The sequence below is a fragment of the Bufo gargarizans genome, chromosome 9 (assembly GCF_014858855.1).
Source record: "Bufo gargarizans isolate SCDJY-AF-19 chromosome 9, ASM1485885v1, whole genome shotgun sequence".
Taxonomy (NCBI): domain Eukaryota; kingdom Metazoa; phylum Chordata; class Amphibia; order Anura; family Bufonidae; genus Bufo; species Bufo gargarizans.
This window is the reverse complement of record NC_058088.1, coordinates 1,529,965-1,554,058: the sequence shown is the minus strand read 5'-3', so window position 1 is coordinate 1,554,058 and position 24,094 is coordinate 1,529,965.

The window sequence follows — 24,094 nt, the reverse complement described above, 5'->3', positions numbered from 1 at the left end:
TAGTAATAATTCTCCTTATAATGTGACATTACAAAAATCCCCCCTTATAATGTGTGCCAGTGCAAAAAATACCCTCTTTCAATGCCCCCAGTTGAGCTAATGTCCCTATAGTGCCCCCATAATGTGCCAGGATAAAATACCCCTATATAGTGCCCCCAGTAAATGACCCCATAGTGCTCCTGTCCCGCCTTCTTCCTAGTGCCCCCCATAATGTACCAGTATAAAATGCCCGATATATAGTGCCCCAGTAGATGTCCTCAGTGTCCCTCATAATTTGCAAGTATAAAATACCCCTTCTTAGTGCCTCCCCGTAGATGAACCCATAATACTCCTCTCCCCCCTTCCCCATAGTACCCACTATAATGTGTCCCAGTATAAAATGCCCCTATACAGTGCCCCCCATATAAAATACCCCTTCTTTGTGGCCTCAGTAGATGCCCCCATAGTGCCACCCAATAATGTGCCAGTAAGAAGTGCCCCCATAGATGCCCCCACAGTGCCCACCAATAATGTGCCGGTAAGAAGTGCCCCCATAGATGCCCCCTAATAATGTACCAGTAAGAATTGTCCCCATATAGATGCCCCCTAATAATGTGCCAGTAAGAGGTGCCCCCCATAGATGCCCCCCAATCATGTGCCAGTATGAAGTGCCCCCATAGATGCCCCAATCATGTTCCAGTAAGAAGTGCCCCCCAATAATGTGCCCGTAAGAAGTGCCCCCCCATAGATCCCCCCCAATCATGTGCCAGTAACAAGTGCCCCCACAGCGCTCCTCTCCTGTATTGTACCATATTAAAAAAAATAAACACTTATACTTACCTCCATCAGGCTGGCAGCGATGCGATGCACGCCTCTTCCGGCCTGTGTCCCGCGCTGTACAGCTCAGGCGGCGCGATGCAGTGGCCTAGTGCCTGCAGCCTATCAGAGGAAGGGGGAAGGGAGACGCCTCTCTCCTGCCCCACAGCATCCATCTGTATCGCTGTCCTGAGGACGGCTATACAGATGACTATGGAGATGAGCGCTTCCACAATGGAAGCGCTCATCTCCCTGTGCCATGCCGATGCCCCCCACTTAACACCAACGGCCCGACCCACGCTTACCATCAGAAAGCTGGGGCTGCCTGATATAATATGATATGTATACTGCAACTAGGCAGAAGCCCATCAAGGATTTCCCCGACTCCCCGGTGGGCCAGTCCGAGCCTGCTAAATAGTACTATCAAGATAGAACAGCAACAAAGTAGGGAGGCTCAAGCTCAGATTGGCCCACAGGCTAAAAGGTGAATCCCCTAGTAGGCTCCTGAGCAAGGTGGGCCCCTAGTCCCCCACCCCCTGCACAAGTGGCACCGTAAACTGACTGCACTACATACAGATAGGTAGCACACACTATCTCAACCAGCCTATGTTGGGTAGATTATTTATCAAACTATCCAGTTTATTTTTAAAGAGGAATCAGGTGGCTGAAGTGACTAGGCACAGAGACAGAACCGCAAATATCCTTTTTCATTAGGGACCCACCACCTCGATGTTGATGCACGGACCCGCATAATCAATCATCCTTAGGCCTCTTGCACACGAACGTGTGCTGCGGACCACAAATTGCGGTCCGCAATGCACGGGCACTGACCGTGGGCCAGCCGCATGCAGATCGTGACCCCACTTGAATGGGGACAGTGATCGGTCCATTCCACAAAAAGATAGGACAAGTTCTATCTTTTTGTGGAACGGAAGCACAGAACGGAACCCCACGAATGCACTCGTAGTGCTTCCGTTCCATGGTTCTATACCGCATCTTCGTATTTACGGACCCATTCAAGTGAATGGGTCCACATCCTTGATGCTGAATGAACACGGCCGGTGCCCCGTGTATTGCGTACCCACCGTATGCGGGCCGCAATACGGCCACGGGCGGAGACGCGGTCATGTGCAAGAGGCCTTAGGGTCTTGCTAATCCCGTCCCATTGAAGTGAATGGGCGGCTTGTAATTACACCTGCTCACCTCTGCGCTGTCGACGGCGAGCAGGTGAACAATGAAGGGAAGGCTGCACAGGCACGGAGCGCCGCCTTCTCTTCAACCAGCTGATCAGCGGGGGTGCCAGGCGTCGGACTCCTGACGATCTGATATTGATGACCTATTCTGAGGATAGGTCATCAATAAAAATAACTTGGAAAAGCCCTTTAATTACCTGTCAGAAACAAAGGCTGCAATACAAAGGATGTACAACTAGTCATTTAAAAACTAGAAACGGAAACGCATCTTTCGTTTCTTTATATTGTTCTTCAGTTCTGTTCTGTGTGCATTAGTTGTGCAGAATACATCATTTTCGAGGCTGGTGACTACCTGGTCCTGCACATTTCATAGAGGACCAGATCACAGTATATAGGTTTTCTACTGTTGTCCAAGCACCACTGACCTTACAATGACAGAAGCAATAATCCTGTCAGTGCAGCTGCAAGAGGGGCCCCGTGTCCCACTGCACATGTCTCACTTATATGAGGTGTGTCCATTCACACTGCACCATGTGTACACAAAGTCCACAGTGCCGACAGTTCTCACACCTGGTGCCTCGTAATGGGGAGGACTTTGGTAGGGCATAGACCAGGCATGCTCAACCTGCGGCCTTCTAGCTGTTGCAAAACTACAACTCCCAGCATTCCCAGACACTGTACAGCTATCAGCCTACAGCAGGGCATGGTGGGAGTTGTAGTTTTACAACAGCCTAAGGGCCGCAGGTTGAGCATCCCTGGCATAGACTATCACAGGGCTCACCTCTGATTGACATGCTGTAAAGAATGGCTGACACAGGATCTGGACTAGTCCTGAAGCGGCAGTGCCGCAGCCATCTTCTGCTTCCTCTTACTCCGGCTCCGCAGTGTCTTTCACACCTGGAATGGGGGCGGAGCCTATCAGTGAAGTGCCCATACTGCCGTGCGCGCCTGTAGATTTCTTGAAAACGTTTCACTCGTTCTTCCAACGAGCTTTCTCAATTCTGAGTGACTGTACAAGAATTCTCTGGGAATAAATATGTAACTGAGTCAACATCTGGTAATTATACCCAGCATTGGGTCAAAGGTGTTGATTCCATTATCCTAATTGGAGTCAGTAGGTGATAAAGACTTCCCAGAAAAAGGTGTCAAGACAGCATTGTATGTGGCAGACAATAGATGTCTAATCCCCCCACCTTTATTCAAGCTTGGCTTCTCCATTTTTACGTAGATGGCCTCCAGTGATTAAAGTTGTTTTTTTTTGCCAGCGGGCAGTGCCCCCATGCAGTCTGACGCCCCCCACGCTATTCCACTGCAACTGAGAACCTCAAGTCAGCCTCAGACTGGAAGTCACTGTAGAGACAAGAGTTAGTGTGGGGTATGGCACCTGCAAGAGCCAAGTGGAGTGTGTGCAAGCGCTGTGGACAAGAGCACCTGGTGTATTGGTGTATCGACCTATAAACCTATAATTATTTTGGCTTGCTACTCTACAGGATATTTCACTTACACTGATACCAAGTATATACAGTAAATTTCTTAAATTTTTTTTTCAGGGTTGTTTTTTCTACTTCTGCATAGTAAAAGCATGGCTTATACAAATCCAAGAACTGTAACTCTTTTATTTTTCTATTGATGCAGCCAAATGTGTTTCTATTAAAGGGATAATTTTTATTAGCACCATTTTGGGATATATATATATATATATAGCGCTAATTGATCGATCCCCTTTCTTTCACAGCAGTGGCGTACATAGAGAAGTAAGGGCCCCAGAGCAAGGATCAAACCAGGGCCCCCAGAACAGGACAGGAGGGTTTCTGCCTAAACCTTTTTCAATTACCCTTGGGCCATTTTTCCACTGCCTCATTTGCTAAAAGTTGTTCCTTTAGGCCTCTTTCACACTGCCGTATGGCTATTTCAGTGTTTTGTGGTCTGTATGAGTAGAGACCAAGTTTTTACCTGCAGTAGAAGAGGAGATAATCCCAACTATGACTGGGCCCCCTCTTGCCCTGGGCCCCATAGCAGTCGCATGGTCTGCCGCTATGGTAGTTAGTTACGGCCCTGTTTCACAGGTATACTGCTTTCCTATAGTCTCTCCCAAACGCATAGAGTGGTCTTCATAACTCTTCTTTCACCCCATGGTTCCCTCTCATCTCCTTTCACATGCTTCCAAAGGTCCTTGAACTTCTTCTAGTTGAAGTTCTGGCAAAACTGACAAAACGGTATCCAATCTACAGCATATTTGCTACAATCTGTGCAGAACTGTATTGCAGTTGAAGTGTATAGAAGTAAATGTCCACAAAACTGCGGCAGTGAAATATGTCTGGGCCCACAGGGGTTCAGGAGCTTAGGGAATTCACTGTCTCCAGGGTCAACCAGTCTGAGCTTACTTACATACATGAAGGGGTTTAGGGCACATGAACAGAGATCTGCAGCAGAAGCTCGATAGACCCAGAGTTGTTCATATGATGGGTGGGGGAATTTAATCCCCACCCATATTTATACCACTGGGTGGAGATGTGAGCAGCTGGTGATACATATGCATGTTCCAAATGTTGCATAAGTAATGCTCATTGGGATGGGGGTCTCCTCCCATATGTTGTGTCATGAGGTACTATTACTTTCACCACCACATGGTGACTGACCACATGTGTACTTTATAAGTGCTATGGTCGAGATGGGACTGAGTTAACTATGCAAGGGTCTCCCTTATGTCATTTGGGTGGGTCAGGAATCCAGACCAGGAACGTCACCACAGACAGATTGTAAAACAACAGCTACACCCAATTCCTATAATGTCCTACAATTCCCAGAAAAGTATGGTTTAAATATGCCGACGCTCAAATATTATACCCAGAAGATGTAAATTACCCTCATTAAGAGCAATTCTGTTACAGCGCACTGGAGTTGCATATCTTACATTCATCTATTACTACATTTTGTTACCTATATGATAATAATTAATGCAAAGATGCCTATTGTGAAGGAATCAATATTTAACCCTTACCAGGGAATCCCTCCAATGGGATGATTACCAAAACAGAAAGTACGTACAAAGAGCATCCCACTCTGGACCCAGCAGGTCCATGCATTACATGGACAGCAATTCATTTCGGTGGCCTCCGTGTAATGCTCCATTTCCCCTTTGGCGGCACTACAGAGAAATTGAACATTTGCTATCGGGTTCTCACATAGATAACGACTGATTGCTACTGATCCCATCAGTGTGACATCTGTCAGGAATGGAGAATGGGGAGAATATTTGGTGGTATGACCCAGTGTCTCCAAGTATGCCTCTGCCCCTGTGATGCACCAGCCCCACAGTCGAGGTGTGGAGAAGGTGGCAGTGGCAATTAGTGTGGTCATAGTCCTCATGGTGGTTATTCCCTGCTCCATTGCTCTCCCAGGCCATGCATGCAGTTGGGGGGGGGGGGGGGGGGGGGAGGGGGCAACCCTTCTTTCCTTAGAGGCACTCATATATAGGCTCTTTTTTACTGAATAGATGATGGTTGTCACAGTGCAAATACATTCAGTAGGCACAATTCACAAGTATATCACAGAGTATGTTTTTTCTTAAAGACTGTGTATAGAGGATGGCTACTCTGTTGGTCGTCTCTGAGCCTCTTTCCACAGACACAACATCTTTCCAAATGACCAAAGGTGTTCAGTTTCTGTAATTTTTTTTAATTTTTCTTGGGGTGAAGTCCTAGATCGGATGTCGATGTCCAGGGGCGGACTGGGCCGGGGGGCAGGGGGGCAATTGCCCCCCGGGCCTCTCTGTCAGCTCATTGTCCTGGCCGGCCCAATATGGCTACTGGCACATTATAGGGGGGCCCTATCTGGCTACTGGCACATTATAGGGGGGCTATGGCTACTGGCACATTATGGGGGGGGGGGTATGGCTACTGGCACATTATATAGGGGGGGCTATGGCTACTGGCACATTATAGGGGGGCATATGGCTACTGGCACATTATTAGGGGGGCCTATGGCTACTGGCACAATATATGGGGGGCTATGGCTACTGGCAGATTATAGGGGGGCCTATTGGCTACTGGCAGATTATAGGGGGGCCTATTGGCTACTGGCACATTATAGGGGGGCCTATTGGCTACTGGCACTATGGGGACATTAGCTCAACTGGAGACATTACAAGGGTGTATTTTTGACACTGTCTATTATAAGGAGAATTATTACAACTGGGAAGGGGGCATTATGGTGGGCTTTATTACTCCCCCATGGTATGACCCCCTAGTAGCAGCACCAGCCTCTCCCTGCTCTGCTATCCCTCTGCCCCTTCTCCAAATCCTTATTATGATATTTTTCTCATTAGGATAAAACACATCAGCTCCGCTGAGCCCCCGGACAAAGTGTGGAGGTGTCCGAGATCCCCAAGGGCCAAGCCAAGTAATTGTAAGTTTTCATATGAAATATGTTTATGTTATACACACATAGCATATACCGTGCCCCACAATATACAGCTGACGAAAGTGTCAAGGGGGGGGGGGGGGGGTCAGGAGGAGGCCGGGGAAATGGGTAAGCAGGAGGGGGGCTCAGTGGGCCTCTGCGTGTTACTTGCCCCCTGGGCCAAAAGTTGCCAGTCAGCCCCTGTCGATGTCAGTAGTGTGGCGGGGGCCAGAAGCAATATAACCAAAACTACATGCAAGTAAAGTCTAAAGCCATATGCATGCATTACCTTTACTATCTCTGTCCAAACACTGTCTCTTTATGGTCCTCAATGTTCTGCAAAAATTCAATGCTTCTTTCACTCAGAGATTCGTTCTTAGCAAAATTGGTTTTGTGGCCGCTTTTCACTCACAGGGATGGTGTCTCCCTGAAAGAGAATTTCTTTTCTCCTGTTCAGCTTGTCTGGGTTCCACACTAGCAGCAGCATGCATGTCATGTCATCACTCTACGCTGACTTGCCAGGAACTCTATTCAGGGGAAAGTGGGGCTAGCCCACCACCTGCAACTATTACTAAGAATTTCTGGTTAACGATTTCCTTCCTATACTCAGCATTTTGCAATACATAGTGCATAGTAAAGTCACTTCAATGATTTGTACCGCTGAAAGTGCATAGTGAACATCTCAGTAAACATTCTACCAATTTAGAAGTGATCCATAGTGATCCATAGTGTATTGTAACAAAAACCCTTTAACAGTGAACCATAGCATCAGGGGTGGATTGGTCATAGACTCAACAGGAAAATGTCCCATTGTTAACGCAGGGGACACCAAGTAGTTATGTACCTGGCTGGCGACCACAGATGCCCCTCCTGATTCCTAAATCAAACTGTATTGCCATCCTAAAGGCAACTGGAGTAGAAGGCCGTAGCATGGCAGCTTGCACTGGTCACCATAGAGGGGCAGCTTCTGAGGAGGTATTTTGTGGATTTTTGGAGCTGCACTGTGGTTTTTGATGCTGCTAGGGCAGTTCATTGTGTTGCACTGATACCTGGCTCTGCTGGGGCAGTTTTTGTGCTGCAATATGGTATCGCTGGCCCCGGCTATTTGTGTTGGCCGTATCTTCTGTAAATTTGGTCATACCTACAACATGGGTTACTTTTCGTTTTTTTTCCCTCTTTAAGTTCCCAATCCGCCCCTGCATAGCATTAATCCTTTAGCACTATGCTGTCATCACCGTACACTAGCTAAATCGGTGAATAGTTAATTTGTGCATTAACCCTACATAATTTATATTTATCTGCTATTGAGCATTTTCTGATGTCCAAGCATGGTCACAATGGAGGATCCTATGGTCTTCTGGGTGGTCATTCCGACCCTGTCTGTTTTCCATAATGGCAGACTCTCACAGTCTTGATTTGTTCTTGGAAATTGTTTCTTCTCAAATAAGCCATTAAGAAAGTGGGTAGAAGATGATGAGGATGGAAAAAGGATTGTGAAAACCGCAATGGACTTTCCACAGCAGAGAATAGTATTCCTAAGTGCATTAGTGTGACCATGGGTAATGTCATAGCTGTGGCCAGCTGTCATGTTCATCCATGATGTCTTTTGCAGACAGCACAGAATTGAAGGCAATCTGTTTTCTATCCTTCTGTTCGGTCAGCCCTGAAAGGACACTGAATACAGAAATTATGGTCTTAGGCTACTTTCACACTTGCGGCAGAGTAGATCCGGCAAGCAGTTCCGTCGCCGGAACTGCCTGCCGGATCCGTCAAAACGTATGCCAACTGATGGCATTTGTAAGACTGATCAGGATCCTGATCCGTCTTACAAATGCATTGAAATGCCGGATCCGTCTTTCCGAATCCGTTATTTATTTATTTCACATTTTTTGCGGTCTTCTGGCCGGAGATAAAACCGTAGCATGCTGCGGTATTATCTCCATCCTGAACAGTCAAAAAGACGGAACTGAAGACATCCTGATGCATCCTGAACGGATTGCTCTCCATTCAGAATGCATGCGGATGAAACTGATCAGTTCTTTTGCGGTATAGAGCCCCTAGGACGGCACTCTATGCCGGAAAAGAAAAACGCTACTGTGAAAGTACTCTTAGACACTGTTGAAGATGGTGTTCCGGTCTGTAGTGCTGTTGACTTACAGTACTAGGAGCATGGCATCATATCACAGCAAGAGCTAGATCGAGTCCCCTTCTCGCTGTCTGCATTTCGTCATAAACCACAGGCAGCACGAAACAGCCGTTGTCCGCTATGTTACCCGCATCCTTCACTGCTTTGTCCTTTTAAAAGAATAAAGTACCAAAGTTTTGACATGTGCTGAATGCCGCTGCTCTTTTCTATTATGGACAAAGAAGTGACAGCATTGCGTTCTCAAGAGTGCACGGGCCGGAGAATGATCATCATCATCATCCCTTAGCCTGTGTGCTCTTTTATTCAGCCCCACAGGAGCAGTGATGTCACTGGCAATGTGTACGGTGAGGACTCATGCGCACGGCCTTTGCCATTTTTGCGGTGCGCAAATTGCGGGTCCATAAAACACAAATAACGGCCGTGTGCAATCTACATTTTGCGAAACGGAATAGATAATAGATCAGTCCTGTTTGTCTGTAAAACTGACAAGAATAGGACGTGCAGTTTTTTGTGCAGGGCCGCTGGTGTTCTGTCCACATCTTTTCGGCCCTATTAAATTGAATGGGTCTAGATTTGACCGAAAGAAAAAAATCGGATGTGGACCAAAAATACATTTGAGTGCATGAGTCCTGGCGGCTCCCGGCTTCACCGTTCCTGAGGATGCAAAGACAGTTGAAAGCAGGATGTACCTCAGTCCTCTGACCAGGGGACAGCTGCTGAAATCTGGGACTGTCCAGCTGGATCCAGGACGGTTGGGGGTTATGCATCTGTGGAGCATAAAGACTGTTGTCTGTAGAGTTATTGTGTAAAATGTACATAGAGACTGTTACTCACATCTGTGTGTAACCAACTCTCTACCACAGACTGCCAAGAATTGTACCAAACCAAAAAACCTGCGCCTTCCCACTGCCCCAATAAAGAAAAACACATGACGAAGAGGAGGCACTGTCATCATCAGGGGACGAGGGTTGCAGCGAGTCCGAGACAGCAGGGTGGAAGCAGTGGGAGATCTGCAGCCAGACCTGGGAGGGGTACACCGTCTGTGTAAGATCCTCACCTGTCTCGCACTCCGGTGTGACCAAAAAGGGTCCTCATGGAGCTGCGGGACAGGTTACGCGTGTCTCCATTGAAACACCAGCTCCGACCCCTTTGCGAACCGAGGCGGGAATGCGTTTGCATGTGCGCCAGAGAGGAAGACCGCATGGCTTTTGTGGACAGCTTGGCCGGGCTAGTGACAGTACGCTGTGGCCGAGCTTGTCTCCAGTGCTTATTGCGGATTCCATTCCGGTGTCCACGTTGACGCACTCTCGCAGAGCCTGTCGTGCATCCGCATTTACGCTCGAAAATGGTTTCGCAAGGGGATACGCGGTCGCGCGTACGTGCTTCTTATGCGCTTCGCCGACCAGCGAAGGGAATAGCACCTGGCTGCAAGTTCAAAGCAGATTAGGGGGCCAGCATTGGTCTAATTGACTAATGACCGACCAAAGCCTTGTACACAGGTGTAGGGCAGGATCATGACCTATGGGGAGTGGACACTTGGCGCCCTGGGATTTGTTAGCAGGCACATAAAAGGTGGCCTCCCAGGTCGGTCAGTGCCCACTGTTATCCTTCCTTATCCAGGTGCAGGTCAGTACTGCTAACTACTGACTCAAGTTTGCTGGGACTCCGTCCGTTCCAGTGGGAACCAGGACCTGGGACTTTCTGTGACGCATCCGTTTACCTGGCAAGTTGCACAGAGACTTATGCACGGATCGGGAATACTCCTGGCTTTCCTTCGTTTTTTGTTTGCCTGATGTTCGCCCAGTGAAGTTTACCTGGACTTTGTTTATTTTGTTAATAAACCCCTTTGACTTCATCCCCAGTGGTCTGTTTCGTTGGTGCCTTGCATTACAGTCTGCTACTTAGGAGACTACCTATGAGGAACACTCTAGCAGTGCACGGGTTCATAAAAGCAGCGGCAGGCAAGCATAACACAGTGGTGGAGGGAAAATGCCATACTTGCCAGTGTGGGAATTTTTCACCAGGTCGCTGGGGAACGTTAGCCTGGTGGTATGCAGCATGTGTGGGCAGAAGGTGAGGCGTGCCCAGGGAGCTAATGTTGGCGCGACGGCCCTGCATCAACACATGGAGTGGCACTATAAAGTGGCGTGGGAAAACCGTGCCACTCATTTAGTCTTACAGTTGTAGTGTACGGGAGAGTAATACCCCGTCACTACAGAAGGGTCACTTGGGTATTGTCGTTCCCCCTGTATTTTTGGGGAGGTTGGTATAGAATATCTTATAATGTCATGCTATGTATTTTCCTGTTACTGTGAAACGTGCATTTGCAGGCCGGCTAGGGTGTAGTTCCAGCTCTGAGTCACTAGAGGGAGCTAGGGAACCCTAGGTTATATAAGGCCCAGTCAGGAAGTAGTAGTAGGAGACAGACAGTGGGAGCAGAGGTCAGAAATGATCCTGTGTCTGAGAGAAGGCCAGGCTATGGGCCTGTGAGAGCAGAGCAGGCCTGAAGCCTGCCGACTAGGAGAGGGTGGTAAAGGCCCTGTAACCGGGTTCCGGATCCAAGGAGAAGGTTCCCCTCCTGAGTCACCATCCGTTCAGATGAAACAGCATAAGTAAGCCATCAGCCAAGACACAGAATACCACAGAGGCCGATCAGATAAAGCGAGAGGTACTCAAGATAACAGAGGAGGTACTAGATAAGGACAGCTTCAAGGGTACGCCAGATAAAGGGCATTAGACCTTGGAGGAAAGTCACATGTAGCAGGACCAGTCAGGAATAGTGTGCAAGCCGCCTGTACTGCATCTCCTGTAATCAACACTCTGTATAATTCATCGCTAAGACCGGCCTTCCTGTATTGTCAAGAACCACCTGTATTCTTCTAAAAACCAACCGTCTTTTATGGAACTGTGCACTACCAGTGTCCGTGTATTATCCTGACTGATATTCAGTAAAAGTTCCAGTTTTTGTTGGCTACCCTATGCTTGCTTCATTCTTTTATAACATCATACACGGCGTGTCACCGTTTAATTGACACTGGCATCACGAACTTTGAACTACCTGCCTGTTCCAGCATTCGCCCCGATTTGAAGACGACAGTGGATCCCAGGTTAGTGGTCAATCTGCACTACAAAGCCCAGCATACACTACTGACCCCCTGGGACACTGCACAGTCTTATGCAGCAACTGCTGCATCACCCACTGACCTCCTCTCCAGCACTCAGGGTTCGTCAACGTCAGCAAAAGGAAGCTGTCATTCCTTTCCATCGACTTCAGTGTCGACTATTGCTCCTGATGGTCCTTCTCCTCCTTCTCCTCATCATTCGTTTCTACAGAAGTCGATCACCGAGGTGTTTGCAAAAGACATCAGTATGCGTGCACTCCTCCAACGGCGCAGAAGCTGAACGTGCACCTGGCCAAGTTACTGGCACTACAATCCCTCCCTTTCCATGTAGTTGGCTATGGAAGTAGTATGTAGTAGAATATGGAAATATTTTTTTTAATGCACCCCTTAGGGGGGCCTGATGTTAATCACGACCCTCCTCATCTTTTGCTAGCTTTACTTCTTCCAAATCATCCTTTGCGGTCTCCATGAGAAAAGTCAGCAAGATGCAGAGATGGATTTCCCTTATGACATATCATCAGTATTAGAATGATGAAAAGCAGATGGCACAAGAAAGGCTCTTCCACCTGTGGGGCAGAAGAGTGGCTTGGGTTGAAGAAGTAGGTTCGCAATCAGGGGGTACTGGGTGCGGCATTGCTTTCTTCTTGTGTCACTCCAGGAATGCCCCATGACCATTTTTTTCTCCTATTTTATCAGTTCGTTGTATCTAACTGATGGTCACCTGCTGCACCACGAGATACTCTTCATATGCACCACGATATGAAGAGTATCTCGTGGTGCAGCAAGTGACCATCAGTTAGATACAACGAACTGATCAGGTGAGCACGGTGACGTCATCGCAGGTCCTGCTGAATGGAGGTAGAACTGAAGAAGGAAGACTTGCGCGATCAAGTGGGTGCAGTATTTTTTATTATTTTTAACCCCTCAATGGCCATTTTATTTAGCATTGCAGTTCGGGTTCGCTCAACCCTACACAACAGCAATAATTTGCATATTGTGCCATGACCTAACCAGCCAAACTCCGAACCAGAAACAGCCTCTGTTTAGCTAACATGTTATATGGCAGCTACTAGTTTTCAGGCTCCTGTCTCTTATGACAATAATCCAGCGGCCATGTTTGATCCATCCACCATGTTCGGCCCACCTGGTATTAACCATAATACATTTCTAAAGTGAGATACCATCTGTTTCATATTTGTATCGTTTTTGATTTTACAATATGGAAATTATTATTTTTTTAAAGGAATTCATGTTTACAAAAATCATTTCTGTTCTTTCAGTAATTTTCCATTTGACAGAACAGAGCCATTTAGAATTTTAATCTGTACATTTTGATATTTATTCTCAGTCCGTTTTTGAAAGTCCTTCATTATTTGTATTGTTTTCAGAGCATATAGTACAGAGGCCCATTTTTGGTTTTGCATTTTCGTTTTTTTTCTCCCTATGTTCCAACAGCCATAACTTTTTACATTTTTCATTCATATAGCCATATGAGGGCTTATTTTTTAGGGGATAAGCACCATTCGATTTACCATGTCTGTTACTGGAAAATGGGAAAAAATTCTTTGTGGGGTTAGATCGAAAAAAAAAAAAAGTACAATTCCACCAAAGTTTTGGGGATTTTGACGTCACAGCATTCACTGTGTGTTACAAATGACATGATGGGTTATTGGTTATTCCCTCAGGGCCTACCATAACCTCCCCCTTTTTTTTTTCCCCCAACCAAATACCATCCCAATAAGACACCACACACTTCTGGTTGGATTAAATCGGCCACAGCAGCCGTTTATTAATAAAATAAATACATCCATAAATAATAATAATAACATTACAATTAACAATAACCCCTGACGAGGGAGATCGTAGAAGCCACAAAATGCTACCATCCACCATAAGCCAACCTGGCAACTCCATCTTGCCTCCAGCCGTAAGCACCAGCTCGAAGACACCAGCTGATGGATGCCTTCTCCAATTAACCAAGTACCTAAACTATGAGAGTCCAGCCCCACCATTGAGGCCCTCCCATTTCCACTACCGTCATAAACCACCAGCTTCTATGATCTCCCACCGCCTCGACTGCCGCGACAAGCCCCCCACCCCCCCCCCCCACAAAACTAAAGGGAGGGAGGGAGGGAGATTTCTCCTCACAAAAATGGCGCCGGCTAACTGCCGGTCACCCCTATTTAACCCCCTAAACTCCACCCCACTAATCACCCTAACTCCTCCTTCCCCCCCACGGTTAACCAATTCCCACCCGGCCCTTCCTACCAAAACCATGGCGAACGCCTGCAGCCAATTTGCAAACGTCCGCGGTATCAGCCTATAACGCCGCTTCTCATCCTCCTCCCTCTTCGACCCGTCCCGCCTCGCCACGTCCAGATTAAAACGCTCCAGAGGGAGCAGTGAAAAAATATCCACGTACTCCCCCTGCCAAAACCGCTCCCTGACCTCCTGCTTCAAGTGCGCACCCAGCGGGCCCTCAAAGCACACATAAACCTCCCCACGGGCAGCATCATCCACCCGCGGTCGCTCCTCGTCGCCGCCAGCCTGCGTCTGCACCGACACCGAAGCCGCCGCCGCGACACCCGAGCCCCCCGGCCCTACGCCCCCCGGCCCTATGCCCACACCAGACCCAACCCCCCACGCCTGCAAAGGGCCCCCCCCGGACACACTACCCCCCGACTCCACACCCGCCAACCCACACAATAACCGCCCCAAACCCGCAAGCATATCAACCTGCCCCCCACCGACACCCCCCAGCCCCGACCCCTGCGCCAGCGCAAGAAAAGCACCCAACGCCGCCTCACCTGGCTGCCGGGGCGCTGTGAACCCCGCAGCTGGCAGTCCTGAATACTGACGATGCGACCCCGTCACCGGAACGACCACGCCGGACGCCACTCGGACCGGGCATCCCAGCCTCCTCCACGCTGGACGCGCTGCGCGCCGAAAACGAGCCTTCCTTCTCTTCTTCCTGATGAGCAGGACCAGCGGCCTGCTGTCCGTCACCTTGCAAAGGCCTGTGCACCACGCCGCCATCCTGGTGCACAGCCTCGTGTCCCCTGCTGCCACTGCCGCCTCTCCCACGTCGAGCAGCTCTCCCCCCCCCTCCTGGAGAGGGGAGCCTGCAGTACCAGCTCCGGCCACCACGCTGAAGGCTGCTGGAGACGGAGCACTTGCCGCCCCGCCTCCCACTGGGCCCCGCCGACCGCATGGATTCCTCCCACGCCGGGAGGACCTGGAGGGAGTCTGAACAACGGCCCCCCGGCGCGGAGGGTCCCCGGAGGGGCTCCTGACCCGGCGCCAGACCCGGGGGGTAACCTCAGGGCTCAGGCGCGCCGGCGGCCGGACCCGCCGCGGCCGTGTAACGCCCGGCGGTGAGTTAACAGCACCCGCCGCCCCCCCGCTCAGCAGACCGGCTACCTGACCCTGTAGGGGTCAATGGGAGAGCCCAAGTATTAAACCAGGCACCCCCTGCTCTGAAGAGGGGAGGGTGTCTGGACTCTAGTTGGGCTTAGGAGTCCCTGCTCTGACTTCATATATAGCTATGTCTATATATGGAGTCAGTGCTTGGGGACACCCAGTGCATTTAAATCAAATTTAGCCTCTATTTCTGAAGTTTCTGGCGGGATTCGAACTCACAACCTTCTACATTACAGCCAATAATGTTAACCACTACACTATAGAGCTGCATGGCCAGTTACTTTAAAAAAAAAAAAAAAAAAAAAAAAAAAGAGAGACTTCTGCTGTATAGGAATACTTATTCCTATACAGCAGAAGTCTCATTTTTATATTTCTTAAGTATCTGGCCATGGAGCTCTATAGTGTAGTGGTTAACATTATTGGCAGTAATGTGGCTTGGCTTGGTTAGGCGTTTGTGTCCCGCCAGAAACTTCTCAGAAATAGAGGCTAAATTAGATTTAAATACACCACCGACTCGAGCATCGCGCTCGAGCACACACGATATTCGGCCGAGCACAGTGATGCTCGAGCCGAACTGGTATTTGGCCGAGCATGCTAGCCCAACACTATCTACCACTTTAAAAAAAATAAAAACCTTTAAAAAAACAAGATGATATTTGCATCACCATTTTCTGACAGTCATAACTTTTTTATATTCTGTCCGGAGGGCTTGATTTTTGCGGGTTAAAATTTAGACTTTATTGGTACAATTTTTGTGGTACGTACAACTTTTTGATCACTGTTATTCAATTTTTTTGGGGGAGATGATTTGACAAATTATTATTTTTTCATTACAGCAATCAGCTCACATGACATTTTTATAAATATTTTAATAGTTCAGATATTTTCAAATGAGGCGATACCTAATGTGTTAATAAAAGGGGGTAGGAGGGGCTGGTGGCCACAAACACACAGTTAAGAAATCCACAGAGGCACATTACTCCCCTGTGGACTGAACCACCTAAACAGCCCTTTAGTGCCAGCCTTTTCTAAACCACCAGTATCTCAACCGTCAAGGACGCCTTTGCCATACACTATGGCGTCCACTAGACTGCAGAGAATTGTACCAAACCAAAAACCTGAATGTCTTCTGTAATGAGCCGGACCATGGTACGGTTACACGGACGCCAATTATGCAGTGAGTCAGGATATGGGTATAATAGTCTATGGTTTGTTCGTGACGCCAATTGCAGCGTGCGCAGGGTATTAACACAGGGCCCTTTAAGGTGTTGCAACTCACGTATCAGGTTAGGAATGCCAGAGTGGTGTAATGTCTCTGTGTGATAATGGCAATAGTGTCAACGGTGTCTCCTACCTGGGTACGGCTGGACTCCTGGATCCTGGCTCACTTGCAATAAAATGAGTGTGTTGCTAGTAGGAGTAATTGAGGGATTTGCAGCAATAATTGAGATCCAGACTTGGAATAAAGTTCAAAATTGTCTTTACTAGATGCAGCTTTCATCCAAGTGAGATACAGCAATAGTCTTTGGTCCCATCATCTATTGGCAATGTGTGGCAGGAATCTGGCTTCTGCTCTATCATGTGCCTGGAGCTTTTTGCAGGATAAATCATCTGCTTGTGGCTCTGTAATGTGGCAGGAATTTATATCTTCTGCACTTACTATCTTCTGCTATCTTGGGGACTGACTAACTGAGGAGGAATTTGGCTTCTCCTGGTCTCTGGACGGTACTCACAGTTCTGCTCACAGGGTATGCTTCTTCCTGGAATACTGGAGAGGCTGGGAATGATGATCAATTGTCTCAACCGAGACAAAAATCCTGGCTTTGGATCCCTATATCTGGGAACTCCTACAGACACAGCCTTCTCCAAGGCCTGTTCCACCTGTCCTGAGACCCGGACAAAAAGATGTCCAGCCCAGTTTCATTTAGGTGGACACAAACAGCTGCATCAATCACAGGTTGTTGCCTTCCAACTGCCAATCATGCACAACTACTCCGGCTAAAGAACGGATGAAACGAGCTATGCGCGTGTTGACAGTTCTTCATGCCCTCTCTACATCTCCCGCATCCCTTGCACCCTGCCATGTAACTCTGGGGACAATTTATGACCACACAATCACCACTTCTTTTAAAAAGGAGGGAATGTGTTCAAAGTCAGCCAGGGTAATGAGGTCAGCGAGCTTGGGGAGACAGAGATCATTACCTCCAGCATGGATTACCAAAATAACGGTAGATTGGACAACATTACTCAGCTCAATGGTCTCTGGCAGGACTTACGACCATCGAAGACCACAAATACCTCAGCAAGTAACTTCGACGTTACAGAAACCCAGGCTTCGGTCATCTGGCCTATATTCCGTTCGTTGGCCAGTCCATAAGATAGGAATGGTCCAGAAACAAATTGTTGGACGAGGGGAATCTGAAAACACAAATTACAGTAATGGCTTAAGTCGCACATTGGTGGCGAAACACGTGGACTTCCATCTGCCAAAGCGCTGAACTTCAGAGTCAGGAAAGCCAGCCCTGGCGGCCTCTGTGACTGCCCTGATCCAGAAAGAGTGGGTCCCAAATTCAGTGGAGGAAAGCTAAAAGGCAATGTTGAAAAACTGAGTGAAATTGAAAATGGGTAGGAGGTAAACCTGACTCGTGGGATAAAAATAAATCACCATCTGTATGCATGGTCCTGAAATCAGTCACCACGGTATAGGGGCATACCGGGCTATCTACCTTGTACAAGGGGATCCACACAACTCGCGCTAAAATGACAGTTTTTGAACGACAGATGCAAATCCGGATAGCTGCGTCGGATACCATGATGTTCACAGACCGCAGGCCGCCAGCACGGTACTTTGATTGTGGAACCAGCTCCCCAATTCTAAGTGGCCAAAAAATGCTAAGCATAAAGCATCTCGAAAAAGAGCTACCCCAAAAGAAGAGGAGCAAACACTATTCAAAACTTGAGTAAAAAAATTGTCTGCCTGCACTCCCGGCAAGTATACTCCATACTCCAACCCTTAAGGGCTTGGCGGATGACAAATTGCCTTGTAACGTTAACCCAACCCCATAATCAGAAATGAAAACTGATCCTGGACATCCTGCGCTGCTCCAAAACCACCAAAACCCCTAGGTTGCATAACCACAATAAATAGAACATTGTCACTGCCAATTGGGCGGGCACAGAAACATGAACCTGCATGTTGCCCACCAATGCCCACTATTCAACCCACGCTTTACTATGACCAATCCAGGTTCCCGGTGCCACCGATGCTCTAACGAGAGATAGCAAATGTTCATCGGCAAATTTCCATAGTTGCAGAGGGCACGCCGGTGCGGCATCCTTCAAAATTTCCCAGAATTCCTACCAATGAAAATGGGAGAAAGCATCAGCAGTGGCATGGTCAATGCCAGGGACATGGTGAGAGCAAAACAAATTATTGAGCTCCAAATATCTGAGAAATAAATGGCGTAACAAACATCAGACCGGTGGAGAGAAAGACGTTAAGTTGTTAATACAATACAATACATTATGGCCATATTGTTGATCCACAAACATACCCGTCTGTTATGAAGAATAGGGCCCCATAACTCAATAGTGACAATGATAGGGAATAATTCAAGCAAGGTAATGTTGAAACACAAGCCAGCCGTCCGCCAAACATTTGGCCAGGCAGCAGTGCACCGGTTCAAACCCAAAATGGGGCCAAAACCCGTTAAACCTACAGCATCAGTGAAACGGGCCAAATCTACGTTGGAAATTTCCAAGTCCTGACATCAGGTGTGACCATTTGTAAGATCATAGAAAATTGCACCAAACATGCAGATCTTGCTTGAGGCACCTGGTTGAGCAGATATGATGAACAGGTTTCACAACCCCAGGGAGAGGCGGCGAGGAAAAACCCGGCCATTTGCATAACTCTACGTGTAAAAAACAAAAGACCCAGCAGGACCTGCATTTGCTTTAACATGACTGATTTTACCGAACAAAAACCCACAATGGCCCAAGAAGTTTGCTCAACTTGTTCTGGGGAAGAACTCCGAAACGGGACATGAAAAAAACTGCATGTATCTAGAAGGAACTGGCACTGGTGGGACCCACCCGGGAAAACAAAAATAAAATCATGGACAATGGAATGAGAACCAGTTTCATAATGAAAAATCCATTCCAGGAATAAACGATAATTCCAGTGCGGAAGCAACAGTACACGCGGCCTGAAGCGCTGAGGCTTTCCTGGCAGGCCCGCTCGATACAGCGATCCCATGTCTCTTGGAGGGAGCAGGGGGCCTAGAGGAAGTGGAGGGAATACTGGGAATAAGGCGGCTGGGCGGGTGGGTGTGCCTTGCAGTCCGCCGACCACCAGCAGCTGTAGTGAAGGGGGTAGTAGAAGAGGGATCCTGCAGACCAGCCAGCAGGCGGAACAGAAAACCAGGACCCTCCGCTGGCAACCTGGCAGAGATCGATTTCGTCGGCCATGCCTGCAGCAAGAAAACCTGATGGGGTGCTGGAGAACGAGGCTGGACATAAGGTACCCACCCGTTTTATCTGTTTATGCGGAAGCAACCATTCTTCTGTAGCCAACCAGAAGAAAGAGGGGGAGTTAGGAGGGGGTGGCACACCTTGCTCGACTCTAATACTCCTATTGTGCAGACAGTGAGCAATATTTGGCGCCATTAATAAGGCATTGTATGATGAAACTGCGCACTGTATTAAAGGGGTTAGGCCATGATTGATGTAAAAAAAAAAATAGAACCAGCCCTGGACCTCACATGGATCCAGAAATCTGCGCATTCACTGTTCCAATTGCTCTGGTTGATTATCTTCAGCTGCCAGGGGGCGTGTCCTTTCTCAGGGGGCGTGTTCTTTCCGCAGCAGTTTTCTTCCTGTAACTGCCATAGCTTCCAGCAGAACATATAGCTGGTGGCAGTTGAAGATTTAAACTGAGCATGTGCGGCCAGCTCAGTGAGACGGACAAAAAATACGGAAAAGAACAAACAGCAGGTGGCGCTATACACCATACTAAATAATGTACTAAATTTTTAATTACATGCAAATGCAAAAGTATTCGGATCCATATGCTGGTTTGGAAAATGTAGAATATGTTTTGGGACACAACCCCTTCAATTGGGCATTGCATGACAGGAATGGCCACGTTCAAGTGCAGTAGGGGTCGATTTACAGTATTTTGTTTTCCAATGCAGGGAACCTGTTAAAAGTTTGACTCCCACCTTGTAATCACTCATCTACACTGTTCCATACCTGCAGCTGTGAATGGGAATTTTACTTTTCTTATTCCCACAAACATTTTTATTCTCTAACCTGTTAGAAAGGTACATGATGTAACGTTTAGTGAAGGTAATTTTCTCATCAGTGACTGTATTTGTGAGTTAAAACCTCCCTTCTGATCCTCAGCTGTGTCATGTGACCAACACTCTGATTTCCGACTGACGCAGGACAGGAAGTCAGTTACTTCTCTATTCATTCCTGTGAGACTGACATAAGGGCCTCTTTCACACGAGCGTGACGGATTAGGTCCGGATGCGTTCAGGGTGCGTTCAGTGAAATTCGCACCATTTTGCAAGCAAGTTCAGTCAGTTTTGTCTACGTTCAGTTTTTTTCCGCACGGGTGCAATGTGTTTTGATAAAAAACGGAAGGTTTACAAACAACATCTCTTAGCAACCATCAGTGAAAAACGCATTGCACCCGCACTTGCTTCCGGATGCAATGCGTTTTTCACTGAAGCCCCATTCTCTTCTATTGGGGCCAGGGCTGCGTGAAAAAATCAGAATATAAAACATGCTGCGTTTTTTTTTTTTTTCACGTAAAGCAGAACTGATGCGTGAAAAGACACAGGCACATTGAAATGAATGGGCCAGGATTCAGTGCGGGTGCTATGCGTTCACCTCACGCATTGCACCCGCTCGTGTGAAAGAGGCCTAAGGATCCCATAGAAATGCACAGAGAAACTGACTTCCTGCCCACACAGAAGATTATGTGTTATTTGGAGAGTCAGAGTGCTGGTCACATGACACAGCTGAGGATCAGAAGGGAGGTTATAACTCACAGACACTGGTGAGAAGATTACATTCACCACAGTTTACATCACATACCTTTCTAACAGGTCAGAGAATATAAATGTTTGTGGGAGTGCTTCTTTAAGTTTAAAAGAGTTCTTTGGGCTACAGATATTGATGACCTATCCTTAGGATAGATCATTACTACCAGATTGGTTGGGGTCTGACACCAGGCACCTGCAGTGAGCTGAGAGTGGAAGCAGAGGTCTCAATAACCTGTGTACTAGCCGGTGCCGCCATACTGAATCTCTAGTTCCATTCATTTGAGTAGGAGCGGAGCTGCAGTACCCAGGCACGGCCACTACACAGTATATGGCGCTGTTTGCCTCCAGCTCCCCACACTGTATAGTCTCTGGTGCTGTGGCAGACCGAAATAGCTAATCAGCGGGGATGTCATTTGTCGGACCGCGACCAATCTGATATTGATGACGTATTCTGAGGATAGGTCATCGATATCTGTAGACCGGGGAACCTCTTTAATCTGAAAAAAAAAAAAAAAGTCCCATAGGTGATTCAGCAGAGATTCTGTATTCTGATGGCCCCAAAGGCAGCACACTGCAGAGAAGGTGCCTGGGAAAGTTCTCCTGGCCGGACTTCTGCTCATGTTCTGAAGCGAGCGGCTGAGCCAGCAGTACGCGGCCTGTTGTGAACCCCATGAGGTTGTAAGAGTCCAGGAAAGCTACAGAGTGAATGTGCCGCCAGCTCTATTCCATCTGCCCTGTAAGCGCTGCAGAACACGTCTTCTATTCCCTTAGATCCCCTAATACTACGCTTCCAAAAATCGGAAGAAAAAATGATATTAAAAAAAATCTAGGTCCACTCAAATATTCAGTAAATCATTGTGCAGGGATGACTTGTATATTATCGCAATGCTCATTCCAAGCAAAAAAAAAATAATTGAATTACATTTCCAAGATCTCTGCTTGTAGTCATTGAATAGAAACTTTCATTGCTTACTTCCAATGAAGTTTTTCCTGAATAAGATTTACTAAGCCTTTGCGCCATTAATAACTCGTGATGAGCGGCAGGGGCAATATTCGAATTTGCGATATTTCGCGAATATTTGGGCGAATATTCACCATATATTCGAGAATTCGCGAATTCATGATCTCCAGGCATTATTTTCTTGATTGCAAAAATTCGCATGAACTGGTATTTTCCCAAAAATCGAATATTCTCAATTACGAATATATTTAACGATATTCAAAATATTGACGAATTCTCGAAGTGCCGATATTCGCGATTAAAATTCGCAATTCGAATATTCGTGATCAACACTATTAATAACATGCACCATTTTTTTGGTTGCCCGCGAGACGGTGTAAGAAAGATGAAAGGTGTCAAGTAAGTTGCACAAGATTTGTCATTCTGCATGCATCCCCTGAGAGACCCATCTGTTTAGCGCTAACACGTGGCCAAAAGCCACAGTTACCATTTATATGTCCCTTGCATGAATGTGTCTGTATAGCTTAGGTATGTCCGCCATCTAGTGGTCACAAGTGGATCTGCACATCAGCAAAATACAGCTGCAGGGAAAGCATTGAAAAGCTAAGCTAGTGATTCGATTTCGACTCTTGATTCATTCGAATTGTGCATTTTTGAAAGATGGTCATGACCACTGAAGTGAAATAGATTAAAAGTTAGGCTGAGACTAAAGTTGATAATGTGCCACCATGACACGTGGCCTAAGTGAGCACCCACTGTGTAATAATAGGGATAGCTAGGAAGGAATGCAGCACCCAGGCCCAAAGCTTGTCCAGTTATGACATGGTGGTACAGATGAAAAATTACGTAATGATGCAATATTTTTGTAGACGATATAGATCCGATATCTTAGGCAGCACGGCTCCCTTTAGCCAATAGACAATATTTTTAAGCTGGCAACTTCTGCTTTATACACTTACTGACAAAAAAATAGCGCACCCAGAAAAAAATGTTAGATTGCTGCAAAACTCAGCATGTAGTTAGGTCTCAGGCAGATGTGTAAATTAGTGTTGAGCGATGCGAAGAATTAGAAGCAGAATTCAGTCCGAAGTTTAGGAAAACTTCGATTTGCAACAAATCCGAATTTTCTCGCACTGTCTGGTTGGTTATGAATCAGGTTTTCCTAAAATAGTGGCTACACATGTTACACAGTGAAACTAAGTGTAGAGGAGACAAGCCCGGGAATGCGAGATCACCTATAATGCTGTGATGTCACAGCCCTATAAAACCCCCATCCCGCGTGGTCTCTGCCAATGTCCTGTGGGCTGAGCATAGGGAGAGACGTAGCAAGCGCTCATGCGCTAGGGACGTGTTGTTGAAAACGATTAATAGAAGAATATTGGAGAGGGAGAGTGCAGGGATAGTGCAGGGAGACTGCAGGGACAGTGCAGAGAGACTGCAGGGACAGTGCAGGGAGACTGCAGGGAGAGTGCAGGGAAAGTGCAGGGAAAGTGCAGGGAAAGTGCAGGGAGACTGCAGGGAGACTGCAGGGAGACTGCAGGGATAGTGCAGGGATAGTGCAGGGAGACTGCAGGGAGACTGCAGGGATAGTGCAGGGAGACTGCAGGGAGACTGCAGGGAGAGTGCAGGGAGACTTATTCTGTGTTATTTTTTTTATTCCTACATTTATTTATTCCTACAACAACCGCAAACTAAGATATGCATTTCAATACCAATAAAATGAAGGCCTTTATTATTCCACTGCCAGCATGCCAACCCATACCACCATCCAGTCTGCACCTCTTAGGGAGGCCAGGTCTTCATGATGACCATCCTCATCTTTTGCTGGCTTTACTTCTTCCAAATCATCCTTCAAAGTCTTCATGTACTAGAAAAGTCAGCAAGATGTAGAGAGAGGAGGAGCTGGAGGTTCCTGATGACATATTCTCCTCAATATTAGATGATGTAAAAAAAGGGGGGAAGCAGATGGCAGAAGAAGGGCTCTCACCCGTAGGGCAGGAGAG